The sequence below is a fragment of the Sciurus vulgaris genome (genome assembly GCF_902686455.1).
Source record: "Sciurus vulgaris genome assembly, chromosome: 5".
In the NCBI taxonomy this organism is placed as follows: Eukaryota; Metazoa; Chordata; class Mammalia; order Rodentia; family Sciuridae; genus Sciurus; species Sciurus vulgaris.
Window position 1 is genome coordinate 30,841,969 of NC_136465.1, and position 19,862 is coordinate 30,861,830.

Sequence of the window (19,862 nt, forward strand, 5' to 3'; positions counted from 1 at the left end):
CATTTAATGACAGAAATTTTCATCAAAAGAGAAGTAGAATCTAAAAATTTGGAAAATTCTCAGCCTATCTGTATTGGAAAAAATGAGAAAGTCTCTTTGGGAAAGAATGAGGGTGTGACCAAGCAAACTTTTGATAAAGAGATTTGTAGGGATCAGTCAAGTTGATGAAAATCAGGGTGACATTCATCAAGACAGTGGAGAGATTAGTCAGCCATCTTAATAGAAGCCATGAATTTTGGGGGCTGAGACAGAATGTCATATCCAGAATGATTGTGTTACCCCCAAATTCACATGTTGAAATCCTGACCTCCAACATGATGGCATTGGGAGTTGGGACTTATGGGAGGTTATTAGAATCAGTACTTCAGAAAGGAGGCCCCAGAGAGTTAGTTAGCTCTTTCTGCCACGTGAGAACACAGGTAGAAGTTGCCATTTCTGAACCAGAAGGAATGTAGGGCCTCACCAGACACCAAATCTGCAAGCAGCTTGATCTTGGCCTTTCCAGCTTCCAGACCTGTGGAATATAAATTTCTGTTGCTTAAAAGTTACCCAGTCGGCTGTAGTTGGTTGTAGCAGCCTGAATGCACTGAGACAGAGAAGAAGCCATTAACTGATTAGCCATTTCGAGTACACACATAGGAACTCCAGCCTACTGTCTCCAGGTGGAGGTTGCTTTTTAGAACTCTTCTCTATCTGCTTCTCCTCTCAGTATCTCTGAGCTTCCTTGAGCCAAATGGATATGATTCGTAATTATTCATGTGCAGCATTATTTTTTCCTTAATCCTTCTTTCTCCTATCCAAAGAAGCTTGGAAGAGGATAAATAGGGAGAATAAAATGTTTTATGCTCAAAAACTGTTACTAGTGTGTTTTACTCAACAATGGATCTATTCTTTTCCAAAGAGAAATCCCAATCTCCATCAACTTAAGAAACTTAAATTGTAACAATTTTCCAAATTTATTCATATAATGAGGGCCAAGTTTGCGCTACAATAACTGCTGGTACATAGCCCCTAGCCTCACAGGAATTAAAATAACTTAATGTAAACAAGACTGCATTCTATCCTATGGTTATGTAGGAATAAGTAAGTTAGTTGGGTAACAGAAAAGAAAAAAATAATGTAGAATGGAACAGTTCGTGAGCTGTAAAAGGAAAACTTGAGCTCAGCTTTAGATTTGAGCAAGTGAAGTGAAAGATAAACTAGTATAGGTGAATATTGACATCCAAAAGAAAGAATAGGTTATCATGCCTTGTCAATTTGTAGATGTAAAATAGAGATTGTGGATTTACAGAGAGAGATCGTAGTTTCAACAAGAAGCACAAGATCTTTTATATCTGTTGTATGCAGATAGGTCATAGTTATGCTTCTGATAATTTATTTTTATTTATTGTGTGTGTGTGTATGCATATATGTGTGTGGTGCTGGGGATCAAATCAAGGGCCTTGATTGCTAGGTAATAGCTCCACCACTGAGTTCTATCCTCAGTGCTTATCCAATAATTTTAAATATTTCATTCCCTGTTTTACAAATTGAACTTGAAATCTTTCACTCACAAATTTCCCCTGATTACTTAGACTGAAACATTTAGTACCACACCACTTCTTATGTTGCATGTTTAAGAACATTCTGACCAGTTATGGGGGTGCAACTCAGTGCAGAGCACCTGCCTAGCATGCAAGACAACCTGGGTTCACTCCCCAGCACAGAGGTAAATAAGAAAAGAGAGAAAACATTTTTACAATCTCTCAGCTAAAGTCGAGTTTAGTATGTCTTTCTATCTTACATAGTGTCTCCTACTCTTCATTCCTTTAAGAGTTATGATTTTAATTGATCCTAAAGAAATAGCAAAGAAAGGTAAAAATAAACACAAGGACAAAGGAACCTTTGAAAGGAAACTTTTACCATAACCTAAGAATTAGTTATTAAAATGTCACCTGTGAGTCAGGTGTACTACATTAACCACTGACATTTAGATAGACTGGATATGGGAGGAATGACAGAAACCAGGCAATATTTGACTGACCCTGAATGCACTCTATTTTTTAAGGAATTACAGTCAGCGATCTCCTTACTCTATCATGAGTACACAGGAGAAAGATCCTAAGATTGAAGAAGACTGTTTCTAAAAGGAAGTTTGGTCTTATCTTAAATACTTTGCTCACCAAGTAACTACAAATGAATCTGAAGTAGTGCCAGTTTTAGATGAAGACTTAAGGCTTTGATGACAAGAGGAAAAAGAAATCTGGCTGTCACCAGTTTAGTATTGTTACTAACAACAAAAATAGAAAAAGAAATATGTGAAGTCATGCCTCTTAACTGGAAAGGTTAAATAGAAATTTTATTAAATTAACATAGCCGAAGATTCCAAGCTTCTCTTAACTTTTAAATTTATTTCGACTGCAATGACACACATTTTCAAAGCAAGCAATCAGAAATTCTTTTAAGTCAATTCAGCTTATGGAGAATTATCTATAAAAAATGGATTTTTAGAGATGTGTCTTTAAAGTGTGCCTGTGAATAGTTACATTTAAAAACTTTCCAAGATTTCAGAGGGAAGGAAATTTTTGCTATTGGAAAATTATCTTTCTTTGAGTTTGTTTTAATAAAAACAGTAATAAGTATTATTCAATCCATTTTCTAAGGAATTTTGGCAAATTTCTACAGATATGTTCATGTGATTTAATGGTAGTACTCAGCTGAGATTCTTTGACTTCAATGTTTATTGGCACTAAAATTCGTTATATATCCCAAAGAATTTGTTTTAATGACACAAATTTATGAATATTTAAGCTTTTTAGGTACTGGAGTTGCGTCTGTCAAATGACAGTAATGAATGAGAAGGTAAAACTTTACCAAAATTTGTTTTTAGTATTTCTTTATTTCTACCAGTCTAAATGGTCCATTTTTTGTTTTCCTGTTTCACAAATGTATTTATATGAGGATGGTCAACAACAAAGTTCTTCTACCATGTGGAAATCATATCCTTACCAGTTTGAGGGTCCTTGGTGCTGAGAGACCCGCATTCTGATGTAACTGTGTGCAGGAAATGGGCAAGTTGGGTCATAAGGAAGGACAGCAAAACACTTGAAGGCACTGGAACTGCAGCACCATCAGATCAACTTTTCCATCTGTCCCAATTTGGCAGCCATGTTAGTATCTTTGTTTTGCCAAAATATGACTAAAAACTAAACAGGAACTTTTCTGGTTCTAAATCTTGGGCAGACCAAAATGACACAGTAGATTCCTAATTAGTGTAAATACACTAGTGGTTAAGACTTTGTTTCCAGAAGTTTATAAATATAATTGAGTATTGCTAAGTGATTTGACAATTCAACAATTTCTATGATAAAGAGCAAATATCTCCTCTTTGACAAAATAATAGGTAAAACAGATTAATATCTCTGATAAAATAAAGACAATAGATTCCCCCACATGGCCTTATTTGTTGGACCATTATTTTTGAAGAGATGCCTTTATTAATCATTTCAGAGTAATGAGAATTTTTTAAATGTCTATTTGTTTGAAAACACATTTAGACCTTTCAGCTTTGTTATTCCTGAACAACATATTAGAATTGATTGACTTTAAATTTCTCCCAAGTTATTATTTAACATTATGCCTTGTTTAATTTATACGAAATATCAAATGATAGGGTGGGGGCATGGATGGTCTTGTGAAGAATGCAACACTCATAATTTCTGCATAAACTCAGGATAAATTTCAGATAATTTAATATGATTAAAGTTAAAACGTCTTTCCCTGTTCTTTCATGTCCTGTCCCCACCATATGAAGTACATGTAGACCTACATATATAGTAACCTAAATAAATAGAAGTAAATTTCTTTCTTACTTAAACATACTTCACTGGTTTGTAAATATTATCTCCCATTCTGCAGATTGTCATTGTTTATTTGCCATTGATTGTTTTCTTTATTGTGCAGATTTTAGTTACATATCATTCCATATATCTATTTTTACTTTTATTGCTTGCACTTTTGATGTTATATCCAAAAACTCATTTTCTTTATATTTTGAGTAGTTTTAGGGCTTCAGGTCTTACACTTACATCTTTAATCTATTTTGACTTTTTTCTTTTATATATACCATGTGAGACAGAGGCCAAGTTTTATTCTTCTGCATGTAGATAAGCAGTTTTCCCAGTACAAGTTATTGAAGAGATTATTCCTTCCATGGAATCCTTGTTGAAGATCAACTCACTCAAAACTATGTGGATTTATTTCAGCTGATAGATTGAGATTCTAGGTTTGGAGTATTAATACTCTGGGAGCTTCTTCCAAAAACTCCCTTTTCCTCTTTGCTGTAGTGATTTAAAAAAAGGTGAAATAATGCAAGTGATAAAGGGACAGACTGCTCAGTGATGTTACAAATACAATGATCAGCCATTAGTGCTGATAGTTCATTTAAATCATGGCTTCCTCAAGATGGGGGAAAATAAATTTTAAAAAGCTTTGACATCTTTACTGATGATGTACCTCCTCTTTCTTCAAATGATCTACCAGAAAGAGTACCGTTTTCCTTACAGATTTATGGCTTACAATCTCCATTCTTTTAAGTATGTGGAAGAATGGACTGTTCATAAGATTCTAGAGAATTTCAAGACAATTCAATATTTCATTCCATACTTGAACAGTCCTCCATGATCCAGGGTCTTCAATGGATTATTAAAAATGCAAAGGGAAAGTACAATTTAATTACAAGTTTCTTAAGTGGTAACAATTTACTCTATGACTGACAAATGAAATACTAATGCACAAGCAATGTGCATCTGCAAAGGCAAGGTCACAGGCCCCATATTTCTGGTGACACAATCAATCTTCCCCAGCAAGTAAAGAAAGCATATGTAAAAATGGCCAAGAACCTGCTAAAGGGTAAAAGGTTCTTATCATGAATGTAGAAGATGATAGTGCTTACTTTCCAGAAAGTTAATTTCTCTTTCTTTCTCACTGTGTCTCTCTGCCTGTCTCCTTGCTTTCTTTGAGAACAATATCGCCTAAAATAATTCTCAAAACTAAACAAATCTTGTGCAACTTCACAGGCTGTGGATGATATTTAACCTATACTGAACCATTAGGATATTTTCCAAATTAATTGGAATATTGAAAAGGTTTTTAAATTTTCTTGTCATTAAAAACTCCCTAAACCACTATATTTTAGAAAGGTCAGAGGCATCAGCATTAAACAACTCTGAAGGCAAAACAAGGCAAACCAAATCAAAACTTTGAATTCATTATCTAACAACCTCATCCTTACTGCAAAGCAGACAGTTAAAGCACTTTTCAACTTTTCAATGGTGTTAGTTGTTTCCAGAGGACTGTATATGTATACACAACCAACAGAACACTCTATTATACACTTTATTTGGAAAACCGGTCCCAAGTGATTATGTGTACAGAGTCATCAACTTTACCACATTCTCTTTCTCACATAGGAATTTTAATTATTATTTAAAGGTAAAAAAGTATTGACATTTACAAAGATCAGTTCAAAACTGAACTAATTGAATTGAAGCCCTAAATAAAGGGCTTAAAGTCACAGTTGGTGTCATGTTTATCTCACTTTCATTAATGCTCTGAAATAACTTTGCTACAGTAAGTGTGGAAGAAAATAAATAGTATCTTAGCAAAGAATTTGGGAGAGCATTTAGAAAGGAGAATTAATGAGAACATTTGTTTCTATAATTAACCACTAAGGTAAGTTTGAAAAGATATTTGTGTTTCCACACCAAAACTTTGGCAACTATAAATAAATGAGCAAAGAACATTCCTTAATTATTATTCTTTTTGTTGATGGAGGTGGAAAAAGTGGTTGAAGTCAGATTCCCCAAGTAACAATAAGAAGATAATATTTTGTTAAAGGTTTGAAAGTTAAATGTCTGTTTTCATTTTTAAATACATCCTCCAGAAGTTGATATAGAATATTAATATTATCACTTACTTTATAAAAATCAATGAGGAAAATAAATTGGTTACCTCTTAACAAAAGTTTCCATTTTATAAACTAGGAAACACCTAGGATGCATCATAAATTAATTATCTTTATAAGTTAATTACTGCTAAGAACACTGAAGGATTCCAGATATTACAGCTAACCAGTTATTCTGAAACTTTTTCATCAATGCTAGCAAAAGACATAAAACCCTGAGTTAGAAATATTATTCACATCAGAAAAAGCAACATGAGTATAGCATATTTGTAGTTGTTCCTTTGCTCCCCAAGTCACATGGAGGTGATGCAGACTCATCCATGCCAGGCCAGAAATGCAGAGTTTGGGATCAGAACTGAGAATGTACACAAAACCTACATCTTTTATAAAGGACAAAAGTATACCTGTCCTTTATTCTGTGAGAATAAATCATCTTTATGGTAATGAATGGTAAGCAAATGCTTATGCTGCATATGTAGACACCATATTTTTCAAGACATCTTTGTAAAGATAGCCTGGAACAAAAAGGCAGTTATTGCCTTGCTTGTAAAATGTTTGTGAACATGAACATCTCATGGAAAATGTTCTCCCAAGAATTGGGAGGAGGCTAATCTTGAAAATAATTGCATAGGTAACTCACAATTGCATTAAATATGACATTAGGTTTTCCTGATACATTTTACCCTCTTTAAATCATATCATTAGCTAATGGAACTTCCTTTTGTAACTGTGCCACTGGTAAAAGTAAGATCACACATTTCTTTGTAAATTTATTGCACTTATGACTAACTTTTATTTGGTTGTAAACATCAAATATGTTGGATCAGTAAGTTAAAAAAATTTGTTATGATTAAACTAGTGTTTAATGCCAGGATAATTTCCAAATCTCTTGGTAGTTTTTACCATCAGAAGACCTTTGATGTCAGTATGTCGATCTAAAAGACAGCTAATTTATGATCTCCAAGCATAATTTTTGAATAGATTGTCCCAGAGAATCTATTTTAAGGTCATCAGTTTTGAACCTTAATTGCACCTATAAAATCTCTTCACAGGAACAGCTAGATTAGTGAACAAATAACTGGAAGAAAATGTACTCAAGGGGTGCGCAATTTTGGGAGCCATTAGAGAATTCTGCCTATTATAACAGTCATTTGCAGCTCTCTGAAAGTGCATACCTATCCCTATCAGGCTTCTTATTTACATATTTACCACTACATATTTACTTTCTCCTTTTCCCATGAGTCTTCCCTTCCTGGAAGGGGAAGCGATTCTAGCACCAGAGATACAGGCGTCTACAACTGTTGTATGATCCACACCCTGCAGCCTAGAAACATAAACCTCAGTAAGTCAGCTACATCTTGTTTATCTTATCAAAATCATAAAACTGCTAACAATGTACATCTACAAACTATATAATGCTACATCTGAATCTTATGACCAGGATTTGAAATAACAATCCTAGGGACTATTCAATCCTAATGACCATGTCAAAAGAACAATAGACAAAGAAAAATGTGGTTTATTTGCTGAATCATGAATAAATGAGCACACTTAATGGAAACTGTACACAAATTCCTCTACTCCCCTCTGCCTCTTGGAGTCCATCAAGTCAGGGTCCCGTAGAATATACAATTAAAAGACAAGAATTTTCTCAGAGAAAGCCATGAGTAGTTGTGGTAAATTGACCTAAGTTGTTTATGATGAAAGTAATGGTTACAACCAAAAATTTGGTATGGATAAGAATCAGCAAACAGCCACATGGAATTGAAAGATAAAAGGTCATAATGAAAGCAAGTCTCTGATCACTTCTGCCATGCATACATATGTATTAAATTTCATCAATATGTGAAAACAGTTCATATAACATGTTCTGTAATCTCTGATGAGGTACAAGTTCTCTTTGTAAGTGATACAATTTCATTTTGCACAAAATATCAGGATGCAAAACCATTTGGCAATCATGCCTTGAGTTACCTTGACATGATTATAGACTACAAAATTTACCAGAGTCCCATATCCTGTTCAAATAAGATACATATTTTCTTAAATATTTAAGGCAATCTGCATTTATTGAATAATGGTGTCACCAAAAAAGAATTTAGCTATAACTTTCATCTATGGAAGTTACCAAAATATAAGTAATTGTTATCTATTACACAGATAAATGGATTTCATTTTCATATTTCAATATCTAGCTTGCAATATGTACTGAAAATATGTTTAATGAATAAATGCTTGACCAATGAAAAGGTTCATGGCTAGATAGACAAAGGTAAGCACATAGGCAGATAAACACTTCCCTGGGGGAGAGAACATATTTTTTTCTAAAACTGGTGATAAAAGAGATTCAAAAGTAGATATAACTAAGTTTATAGGATGGTATGGAAAATGAAGGAAAAATTTTTTAAATTGCAAAATTATGAAAGGTACAATGAACAGAGCTTAGTGTAGATCTAAGGCTTAGTATAGGTTGATGGCAGAGAAATCAACAACAGAGCTAGAAACAAAAAATAATATCTCAATAATATGTGAATCTAACTGCAGATGTATACTAGTAATTTAAAAACTGATAATGTAGCATTACTTAACCTCTTAGGGCAAACAGAGATACTCACTACTAGGTAAAATGAAGTCTTAAGAAGATAAGAGGCCACAGCCTAAATACCTTAATATACTCATCATATGATAATTTCCTATATTGTCTATTCACAGTTCATGGATAGCTTCTAAGCAAAGAATGTAAGTAATTAATCCTTAAGAGTTTCTCCATGAACAGGCAGGGATGATTTTTGTAAAATATAAAAGGATAGAGAGTGAGGCAATTCTAATAGTGAAACAGGAGACGATTCATATAGGTGAAAAAGTATAGCTTCTATAGAGAGGACGCTCCAAACTATGGTAAACAAAATTACATCCAGTCTAAAAGTGTGGCATGAGTTAAAATGGTATACCAAATACAATATTGAGTCATTATCACATTTATTTTTTATAAAATTGGGTAAACAGTGTTATCTTTCATAGCTTTGGAATAAAATTTTACTTTACAAATGCAAAATTTTTATCAAGAAATAAATGTTTTCCACACCTCTTCATGCTTGAAAAATATGATTGATAATAGTTACTAAATACTTACATTTTTCTTTGTACTTAAGGGGAAGTAACTAAGGAGATTCATTTTTAGAATTGCAAACAGCTGGATAATCAAGTCCAAGTTACTATCTCTTGCGTAGGTTGCAAGTTGAAAAATGGAATCTTGTTGTCTTGTTTTCACATCCCTACAAAAGGGTCTGAAGTGATTTATAGTTTCATCACTGCATATTTATGAAAATTGATTAAATTCTACTAAGAACTCACAGAAATATTAGCAACTTCCAAATTAAAACACGATCTTTTTTCCATTACTCTGTTCCAGAAAATTTTTAAATATGCTACAATCCACATACTTTTTGGAATATTTCTAATTGTACAAAAAAAATCACTCAATGAATTAAATTATTTTCAATGACTTACTCTCTATTTCTTTTATTTTAACTTCATATTATCTACTACTGAGTTATATTTATAATATGTACACCAGAGATTTCATTCTGGTGAATACATAGTACATTTCAGTTTACTAAGAAAGGTACTAAGGGAGGGAAAACCATTAAATATCCTTTGTTATTTATTATTAATGTGTTTTCCACTCAGTGTTTTACTATAAACAAGGACTTAATACAAGGTGAAGTCTAAATTCACCTTTCTATTTATTGTAGGAAGAGATTTACTAGCTTCTTGGTTTAACATAAACAAGATATAAGGAGAATCTGTGATACATTTCTAATTAGTTTTGCAACTTTGGGATTGTGGATAGGCTTTTATCCACACAGAATTTCTAACTCACCCATGTAATACGGGAATAATTATATGAAGGAAATATGAGAAATTATTTCAATTAAATCCCAATAAAAGAAGTATGGTACGCCCCTAACCACCCTGGTTTTCAGTATCCTTCCAAATTGGAAAGCAATTCAGTGTAGAATAAATAGAGTGGCCCATTTCCAGGCATCGGCAGTCATCCTCCAAAGCTATCCGCAGTCAAGCTCTTATACACATTGAAAAGACTTCTTTCCTTCCCAAATTTCACGTACAGTAAAACCCTCCTTCTCCCGTTTCTCTTCACTTCCCCAGCTTGTGCCGAATTAATTCCCACTTTCACGTGGTATGTGATAAACAGATGACAAGACCCAAAAGCTCTTCCTTTTCTCACACCCATGGTTAGTTGTCCACCTCCAAGACTCTAGACTCGAAATACCTCAGAGGATTTTTTAAGGGTACAACCCCTGCTTTGTATCCTAATGTCAGTTTGTCCAATTCACCAGTGTAAACATGTCTACAGAGTGAGGAGGTATCAGTATTTATGTACTTATGGAGCAACATAATGAGCAACAAGTTTGTAGACTCTCAGTCCAGAGGACCAGAATCGCAGACCATTGCAATTTAAGAGTAAAATTAATAATTGCCATGATGGGAAGTTACAATTAATTCATAGGTAATTACATATACTTGTAGTCAGAGGACATAATAGTGGTAGGGAGATGATCTGATCAGAGATATGATGTAATTTTAATAATTGCCAACATTTATCAGTGTTCTTCTATGTATTAGGAATGTATTGGACCATTTTTACACATAATTCCTTATCAATAACTTAACCTACATTACTAGTCTAGTAATTGACCAAGGTTACTGATCTAGTAAATATCCTAAGCTAAGATATAAACCTATGTCTCTGTGATTCTAAAACCTATGTGCTCACTCCACTAGACCAGAAGTCTTAAGACTCAGGTCACCATTGAACTTTTAAAAAAGTTATTGAGAAGTTCAAAGAGGTTTGGTCATATAGCATATAACTATCAATATTTAATATATTAAGAGTTAAAAGGAGACAATTATAAGGTATTTTACATGAATTAAATCATTTTAAAATAGAAGATTATCCCTTCAGCATGTTAACATAAATAAGGGCTGGGGAGAAAGCTCAGTCAGTAGAGTGCTTGCCTTGCAAGCACAAGGCCCTGGGTTGGATCCTCAGCACCGCAAAAAAAAAAAAAATAAATAATAATAATAATAATAATAATAAAAAAATAAAATATTTTGGGTTTTCTAAAACAACAAGAAAGTGAGAAGAATGGTATTACTGTGTTTTTGTGAATCTCTTTAATGTGCAGCTTTATAGAAGACAGATGTACTCTGAAATGTACTTCTGTATTTAATCTTTTGCAAAGTGTTGTTTTCATAGAAATACATGAAAATATGAGCTCACATAAATATACAGAAGGAAAATAAAGATATTACAATATCATTTTCAGATAATTACAAATATTATTCTTGGATACTGCACAAATTTATAATTAGTGGTATTTTATAGATTAATGTAACATGATCTCTGAAAATATGTTAATAAACTTAGCATGCTTTGCTATTTCAAATTCCTCTGATCCTTCTTTGACTTTGATGAATTTTAACCCATAAATACTTTTATACCATGCACTGGTTATTGAGTCACTTATTTCAATGAATTATGTAGGTCTTCCAAATTTTGACAATTTTATTTATATAATACTACAAGTGGTGTTAATGTTTCTATCTATCCTTTGTTTATATACTAGAGGTTTTAGTCTTGTGGTTACCATAATGCTTATATAAAATACATCATTGTTTTAAGTTGATAATTTAATTCCACATAAAAAAACTATTTTTTCTTCTCTTGACCTCCATATTTTAAGCTGCTAGTGTGATGCTTTCTATCTTTTTATGTCGTGTATCTATTTTTAAATTATTGTAGCTATAGTTGTTTTGAACACTTTTTTAAAAAACATGTGTTTTTTAGTTGTAGGTAGACACAATACCTCTATTTTATTTTTATGTCATGCTGAGGATTGATCCCACTACCTTTACCATGCAGGATAGTGCTCTACCACTGAGCCACAATCCTCACACTTTTTATCCTTCATACATAAAATAATTTGCACACCACCAATACATTATTATAGAATTTGGAATTTGTGTACCAGTGAGTTTTATATTTTCATATATTTTCATGTGGCTACTTAGTGCTCTTCAAGTTGAGGAACTACATTTAGCACTTCTTATAAGGCATAGATATTGTGATGAATTCCCTCAACTTTTGTTTTCTGGGATTATCTTGATCCGTTCTTCACTTCTGAAAGTCAAATTTGTTCGGTAGAGTACTCTTGGTAGTTTTTTGTGAATTTCTTGTCTTCCTTTTTTTCCCCTCTTTCAACATTTTGAATATACCATCCAATTCATTCCTGAGTTAGAACAATGTTGCTCATAGCCTAGCGAAGTTTTCCTTGTATGTCAAAAGTATTTTTCCCTTGCTTCTAGATACTCTGTTCAGCATTTGACAAGTTGACTTTAGTGTGTCTTTGAGAATTAGTCTTTGATATTATCTTGCTTAGGATCAGTCAAGTTTCATGAATTCAAATATACAAATTCCTCTCAAGACAGGAGAAGTTTTCAAATAGTATTTCTGTTAATAATTTTTCTGCTTTCTTCTTTCTTCTCCTTCTAGGTCTAGGTCTCTCATAATTTCTATATTCAGACACTTGATTGTGTTCTGTAGGTTCCTTGCTTTCTTCGCTGATTTTAATTCTTCTTTATTTTTTTCTTTTAACTGATCACTTCAAATGGCTTGTCCTTGTATTTTCCAAATCTTTCTTCACATGTTTAAGTTAGTTTTTGTAGTTCTCAACTGAATTTTCCAGCTCTATCACTGCATTCTTCAGTTCTAGAATTTCTGTTTGGTTCTTTTTATGGTTTCTATTTTTTCTTTAAAACTTTTCTTTTTTCATGCATTCTCTTCCTAATTTGATTTGATTGTATATCTCTATTTTCTTGCATATTACTGAGTTGATTTGATGTGATTATATTCTTTTTTGGGTAACTCATAAATATTCATTTATTTGGAGTTAGTTACTACAGCTTTATCAGTTTCCTTTAGTGGTGTCAATGTGTTTCTGATTCTTCATTGTTCTTGTAGTTTTGCACTAATATCTGTGCATTTAAAGGAGAAAGCACTTCTTCTAGTCTTTACAGACTGGACTAGACAAAGACATTTTCCTGTTGGGTTCCAAGCTTATAGGACTGTCTCTGGGATCACAACTGGGAAGGAGATAACCAGGTCATGTGTCTGCAGCTCAGTCCCCAGGGTGACCTGATAGGCCTGTTACCAGAAGCATGAGCCAATACAGATCCTGTCTGGTCCTTAAGTGGACTAAATTGCCTCTAGCACCTTAATCAGTAGACATGGCACTGAGATGAAGGTCTTCTTCAGAGTTCACAGACAGAGCCTGTTACCAAGTGCACAGACAGGAATGGTTACTTCTATGTTCTTAGGAGGGTTGCAATGGGTCACTGGGTGGGCCTCTGTGCTGGTGGTATTTGCCCAGACTTAACTGAAGAGTCCCAGAAGCAAGTCACTGGGCAACTTCAAGGTAGAAAGCTAAGACCAAGGTCTGCAGTCCTGTCCCTAATCCATGGATTCATGAATTCCATGACTCCTTTCTTATACCTCAGTAGACAGGACTGCTTTCAGACCATAGACAAGGGGTTAGAACTGAAATACAGGACTGTTTCAAGATCCACAGTACGACCAAGTTCGGCACACCTGCTGGTATCTCTCAGTGAGTCTCTCTGAAGGCAGGACTACTATCAATCCACAACTGAGAAGGTCTGGAGCTGAATTACAGGGCCATTTTAGGATCCACTATGTTAATGATATCAGCTGGCTCACTCATAGGGGCATAGTTAGATGCATCTCCTGGTGAATTCTTGGGCAGGCACAACTACCTTCAGAATGCAGTTGAAAGAAGCTGACATTGAGTTAAATTCATTTCAGGATCCACACCCATAGTTGAGATTGAAAAAAAAAAAGTTAATGAGGATAAATCTAACTACTGTCAGGGATTGGTCAACAACAGTTTCGTGAACATGATTAGCTCGTGCTTGCCATATAGTCCTATGGGACTCTCGCCTGCACCCCTGTGCCTTGCTGACCTTTAAGCTGATTGGTTCCTGCCTAGCCTTCACTCTACATAAAAGCAGTGTGACTTCCTCAATAAAGGAGTTCCTGCTGTGACTGGTCTCCCTGACTCCTCTGATTGTTCTCCACCTGGAGGGCTGGGAGGGGTGGTCAGTCGGCCCTATCTTTCCTGGTCTGGCCTTGTTGGGGAGTGCTCCCTTCCCTTGTCGCTGGTCAAGAAGAGCAAGGGGGCCAAAGACCCCAATAGTGCTCAATCTTTGACACAACAGGAAGTACTTGTCTCCCAGTTCTCGGGTTTTCACAAAGGCTGCAATTTTAGACAGACCTATGCTGGTAGCCACTAGGCACAAGAGTCTGTGAGTACTTGAAATGGGAATAGTTTGACTTAAAATATGTGATAAGTGTAAGATAACCACCAGATTTTGAAGATGAAAAAAATATACAGAATACCTCAATAATATATATTGATTACATGTTGAAATGACCATATTTTGGATATATGGGTTATAACAGGATATATTATTAAAATTTATTATACCTAGTTCTTTATACTTTTTTAAATGTGTCTAAAGTTTAAAATTTCATATGTGGCTTGAATTTGTGGCTGCATTGTGTTTCTATTGAACAATACTGTTTTACCACTGGAAAGAATGAGACTAAATCAACTCCGTATTAGCCAAGAATTATAATTAATTCTATAACTTGTTTAAGTATACTAAAGTTCTCTCACTTCTTCATTTTTTATGGGAAATAAAACCATGGCTTTATATATTTTGTTAACATGATTTATTTTTTAAGACATATACAAGCATATTGTACACACATACACTCAACTTTCCATTAAGTATAGCACAGAAGGAGAGACAAATAAACACTGAAAACATAAGGAAACAATGTCATAAATGTCTGATGAATATATAAATTCATTTTTCATTCAACTCACTTTCATTGGTCATAGAATTCCAACTTTATTTTTATCAAGAGATAAATTCTGACCTACGATTATTTTATATCAAAGATTATAAGAAGCAACATATTTGGAAAGCTCATTTTTCTTAATATATTTTCCCTTTAGCATATGTTGTTTGAATAGGGCATGTATTCAAAATGTCTATCATACAGTAAAATTTAAAACAAATGCTGGGAAATACACATATATCTTAGAAATTAATAATAGATGAATATTTTAAAATGTATGCAATGTATTCCACCATGCAAGGTTTTTAAGATCTTAGGGTAAATGGAGTAATCTACTTAAAGCATCTAATCTAACACCAAAAGCACCTGAAGACACTTGGAAAAGGTGGTTTCCTTTCTTTACTTCATTATTCCAGAAGTAATTCAATAAATATCTTTCCTAACAAAGTTTCTCATTTCTACATTTAATCCATATCTATCTTTTGATGTCTGGAACCTCTAATTCTCTCTTACTCGCTTTTTTTCTTATTGAAGTTTCAGTTTTGCTTTGTTTTGTTTTGTTTGTGTGTATGTGTATGTGTGTGTGTGTGTGTGTGTGTGTGTTTTCTTATCCATCTCCCTCACTGAAGCACACCTTCTGTTCTTTTGATAAATGGAGCCTTTTAATTCTAGCCCTCAGCTCAGAGTTTAGTGTTCCTGTTCTCTGATGTGAACTGTCCCTTAATTGTGTGTCATAGTAACCAAGAACATTTGTGAAAATAGCTTTCCAGAAGGAACATAAAAATCAAAGACAATCTCAAAATTTTGTTTTATTATGATTTGTAATGACCAGAAAATGTTTGGATGGCTGCAAATGGCATGATAAAATTTCAATAGTTTTAAAATTGTTTGGAATTAACAGGCAGAAAGTTTAGAATTTTGTCATTTTTGAACAGGATGTAAATTACATCAGCTACATTAACAAACAACCATATGGTCAGGACTTCAGAAGAATTAATAGGAGCCAAAGACCCCAGGCAGAGTAGGCATCAAGGAAATCAGAAATGGAAAATCTCAGATAAATTCTGCATCTCATTATATCATGAATTACCAGGCTTGATGAGGCACACTGACTTTCCTTACATACTTAAGAACTTAAGTACATCTTACATACTTAAGAGCTTAACTGATCTTTCTTATAAGAGGATGAAAGAACAGTTGGTTTCTTAGCATTTCCCCCACCCCCAACAAGCCAATTAATAGGTATACAGAAAGAAAATAACCCAAAAGTTATTCGAAAGGAGGTAGGGGAATTTCATATCTTACATTTTCAATAAGAGTTCTCATTGTAGTTTTAGATACATTTTTTCTAATCTTTGGGAGAGTTTTAATTTTAACTGTTAGGATTCAGTAACTTACATGGTTTGGAATGTAATAAGAAACATTATGACCAAACATTTGGGTTCTTTTACAAGTCTAGATAGATGTATATGTTCAGAGAGATAACTGATGCTCAGACTAAGTTAAAGAGAATAAGATAGGCATCAGAAAGAAGGCCAAATGTTCTCCCTGATAAGTGGAGGATGATATATAATGGAGTGGGGTGGGGAGTGAGACAAATGTGGAGGAAATTTAGATCGTGTAGAAAGAAATGAGAGGGAGGAGGGGGATATGAAAAATTGTGGAATGAGACAGACATCATTACCCTATGTACATGTATGATTACACGAATGGTATGAATCTACATTGTGTACAACCATAGAAACAAAATGATGTACCCCATTTGTGTACAATGAATCAAAATGCAGCCTGTAAAAAACAAAAACTAAATAAATAATTTTATAAAGATGAAAATATGGGTAAAGCTAATACAAAGACAAGAGCTGTAGAAAGTGTTTATATGAGTTGAGAGTACACTTGTTGATTGTGACTGCATCACAGAGTATCATACCTTAAAATTTACTTTTATGACTTCTCTGAAAATATCATATATCTCACATGTTCAAACCTGAAATAAGATGTATTTCACATCACACACTTTTTAATCCTGATTCATGCTCAAAATAGTGCTGCCATGACATGGTTAGACATATTATTTTCTTCTCCAATCCTAGATCATAAATACATGCATTCTTATCTTCTTAATGCTATGGGAATTTTCTGAGGGCTCTACTCTGTGAAGTCTCTCAAGCATTTAACTGGATAAGAAACTGCCTATGTCAGCATCAGAAGCAAATATTTCAATCTATTAATATTTACCAAATGCTCACAGGATGCCTGGCTTTGTATGGAAACATATTGCAAATACCCCTGCTCTGCTGTGCATCCTGTATCTTCACCAAGCTTCAGGTTCTGTGGGCTACATTGTTTTAGGAGTGGCTCTTCATCAAAAAAAAAAGGTGAAAATAAAGGCAGTTTTATGCTTTTCAGTTCCTTAAGTTCTGATTATTATAAGGATATGCCTTAAATTAAGAATTATTTTTTCATATGACAAACTCTTAAATTTGACCCTAAACTATGTTTATATGCTTTCATGTGCCACAAATTAAAATATTAGTTTTTTTTTCTATTATTTGTTTCAAAGACAAGGTTTTAGTTATTTAATTTCAAACACAACATAGTAAATAGAGAACTTCAATGATGTCAAGAACCAGAAACATATTGAGAAATTTTTCCAGGATAAGAAAATCCTTCCAACTATCTATTAACTGCATTATCGATATGTTTTCATCTCATTTATAGCCTGAAAATATTTTTATTTTGGCTATATAGGAAAAAAAAGGAATTTTTTTTTCAAATTGACTTAGGAATACCTGTGACATTGAGTTGGTATTTAAGATAAAATATTTCCCTTTATTAATATATGCAAATAAGCTTGAAAAAATTCAGTTATGAAATTTCATGTTACCTACAGATATTTGGATTAGCTGTATCCACCATTACTTTGGTCATTTAACAATTGTCCTTTCTTCTCAATCATCCCTCTTTGCACTGATCTTTCTTATAAGAGGATCAAAGACCAGTTGGTCCCTAGCACTTTCCTCACCCATTCCACAAATAGGTATACATAGGAAAAATAACTCAAAAGTTATATGGAAGGAAAAGCAGAAGAATTTAGTATCTTACATTTTCAGTAAGAGTTCACATTGCCATCTTAGCTATATTATTCTAGTCTTTGAGAGAGTTTTAATTCCAACTGCTAGTATTTAATAATTTAGAGGAATGGTTATACAATAAGGAATATTATGACCAAGCATTTTCATTATATTCTGCTGTATAACAAATCACTCTAAAATTGGATAGATCAAAAAATAATTTACTTTGTCCATGAATACATATTTTGGGCAGTGCTCATAGGTAACTCCATCACTTGGAGAGGCTGGACAAAAGCTGAAGGATCTGTGTCTAACATGTTTCAGATACAAGGTCTTCTTAGTCACATGGTGCTAGCTGTTGGCTGGGTCTTGAGCTAAGACTGCTGATAGAGACATCATTTCCTTCCCATGAAGTTCCTCTACCATTTTTCTAATAGTGTGGCATGTTAGATTTGAGAAATGAGTATTTCAAGGACTGGGGAAACCACAAAGCTGCTTACAACCTAGTCTCACATCTACTGTGTTTTATTGTACAAACCAGTGATTAAAACCAGCCTGGATTTCAAAAAATGGGAATAGATCTCCCTCTCTTAATGGAAAGAGTAGTGAAGAATCTGTAGCTGTATTTAATCTACATACCAACCATTATGATGTCATTATTTACCCTTATATCTGAAATAAAATATATTTTTGGCTCTGGTAGTTGTTGAATTCCATGATATTCTCTACTCTCTCAAGGTTAACTTCCTCTGTCTTTAACTGCTCTGTGACATTCTAAATGGTATACTATTCAGCCATAAAGAAGAATAATATTATGGCATTTGCAAATAAATGGATGGAATTGGAGAATATCATGCTAAGTGAAATAAGTCAAGCCCAAAAAACCAAAGGCCGAATGTATTCCCTGATAAGTGGAGGATGATATATAATTAGGGTGGGGGTGGGGAATGAGAGAATAATGGAGGAACTTTAGAATATATAGTATAGAAGAAAATGAGAGGGAGGGGGGTATGAAAAATGGTGGAATGAGACATCATTGCCCTATGTACATGTATGATTACACAAATGGTATGAATCTGCATTGTGTACAACCATAGAAATGAAATTATGTACCCCACTTGTGTACAATGAATCAAAATGCAGTCTGTAAAAAATTAAAAGCTAAAAGAATACATAAATAAATAAGAATTAACAAAAAAAAAAAAAGCTTAGCTCCTGAATGAGCTCAATAGTTATGTGGGTATAATACAGTGAAACGGGGTTTTATTGAAGCCAGTTATAATCATTATTGCTATCTCCCACCATTCCAGAAAGAGAAAGGGGAGAGATTATCCAAAGGAGTTCATACTAAGACATTCTTACCAGGAAATCTTGGAAATAAGATAAAGAAGATGGCAAGAGAATTTCAGAAGATATCAATCTTCATGATATATGATATCCTCAAACTAGTCTGAGAGATTCAGACAATGAGAACATTTCTCACACAGCAAAGGCCAACAAATTGGAGGCAAGATTCCCTCAAATCATTACAGATAGGCAGTCAGTCTTAAGGGGTAGGATTGTGGTCAGGTCACATCAGAGACTTTGCTGAGATATTTGAACACACGGGCCTTGGGATTTTATTATGGACAGGTGCTTTGAGAAGAATTTTCCTTATATCTCAACCAGTGAACTAGGCACAACTTTTGCCTTAAATAGACAGTTATAACTCTGTCAATTTGGAAAATTTCTCCATTTTATCTAACGTTCAGGTTTTGTCACACAAATCTAACTTTATTTTTTAATATACCTATTAATCTAAGCTTGTTTTAGAGTAATAAAAGAAGTCTCCTTTTTAGGAGAAGGTTCACGCAACTCTAAGGTTATTATGGAATTTCCC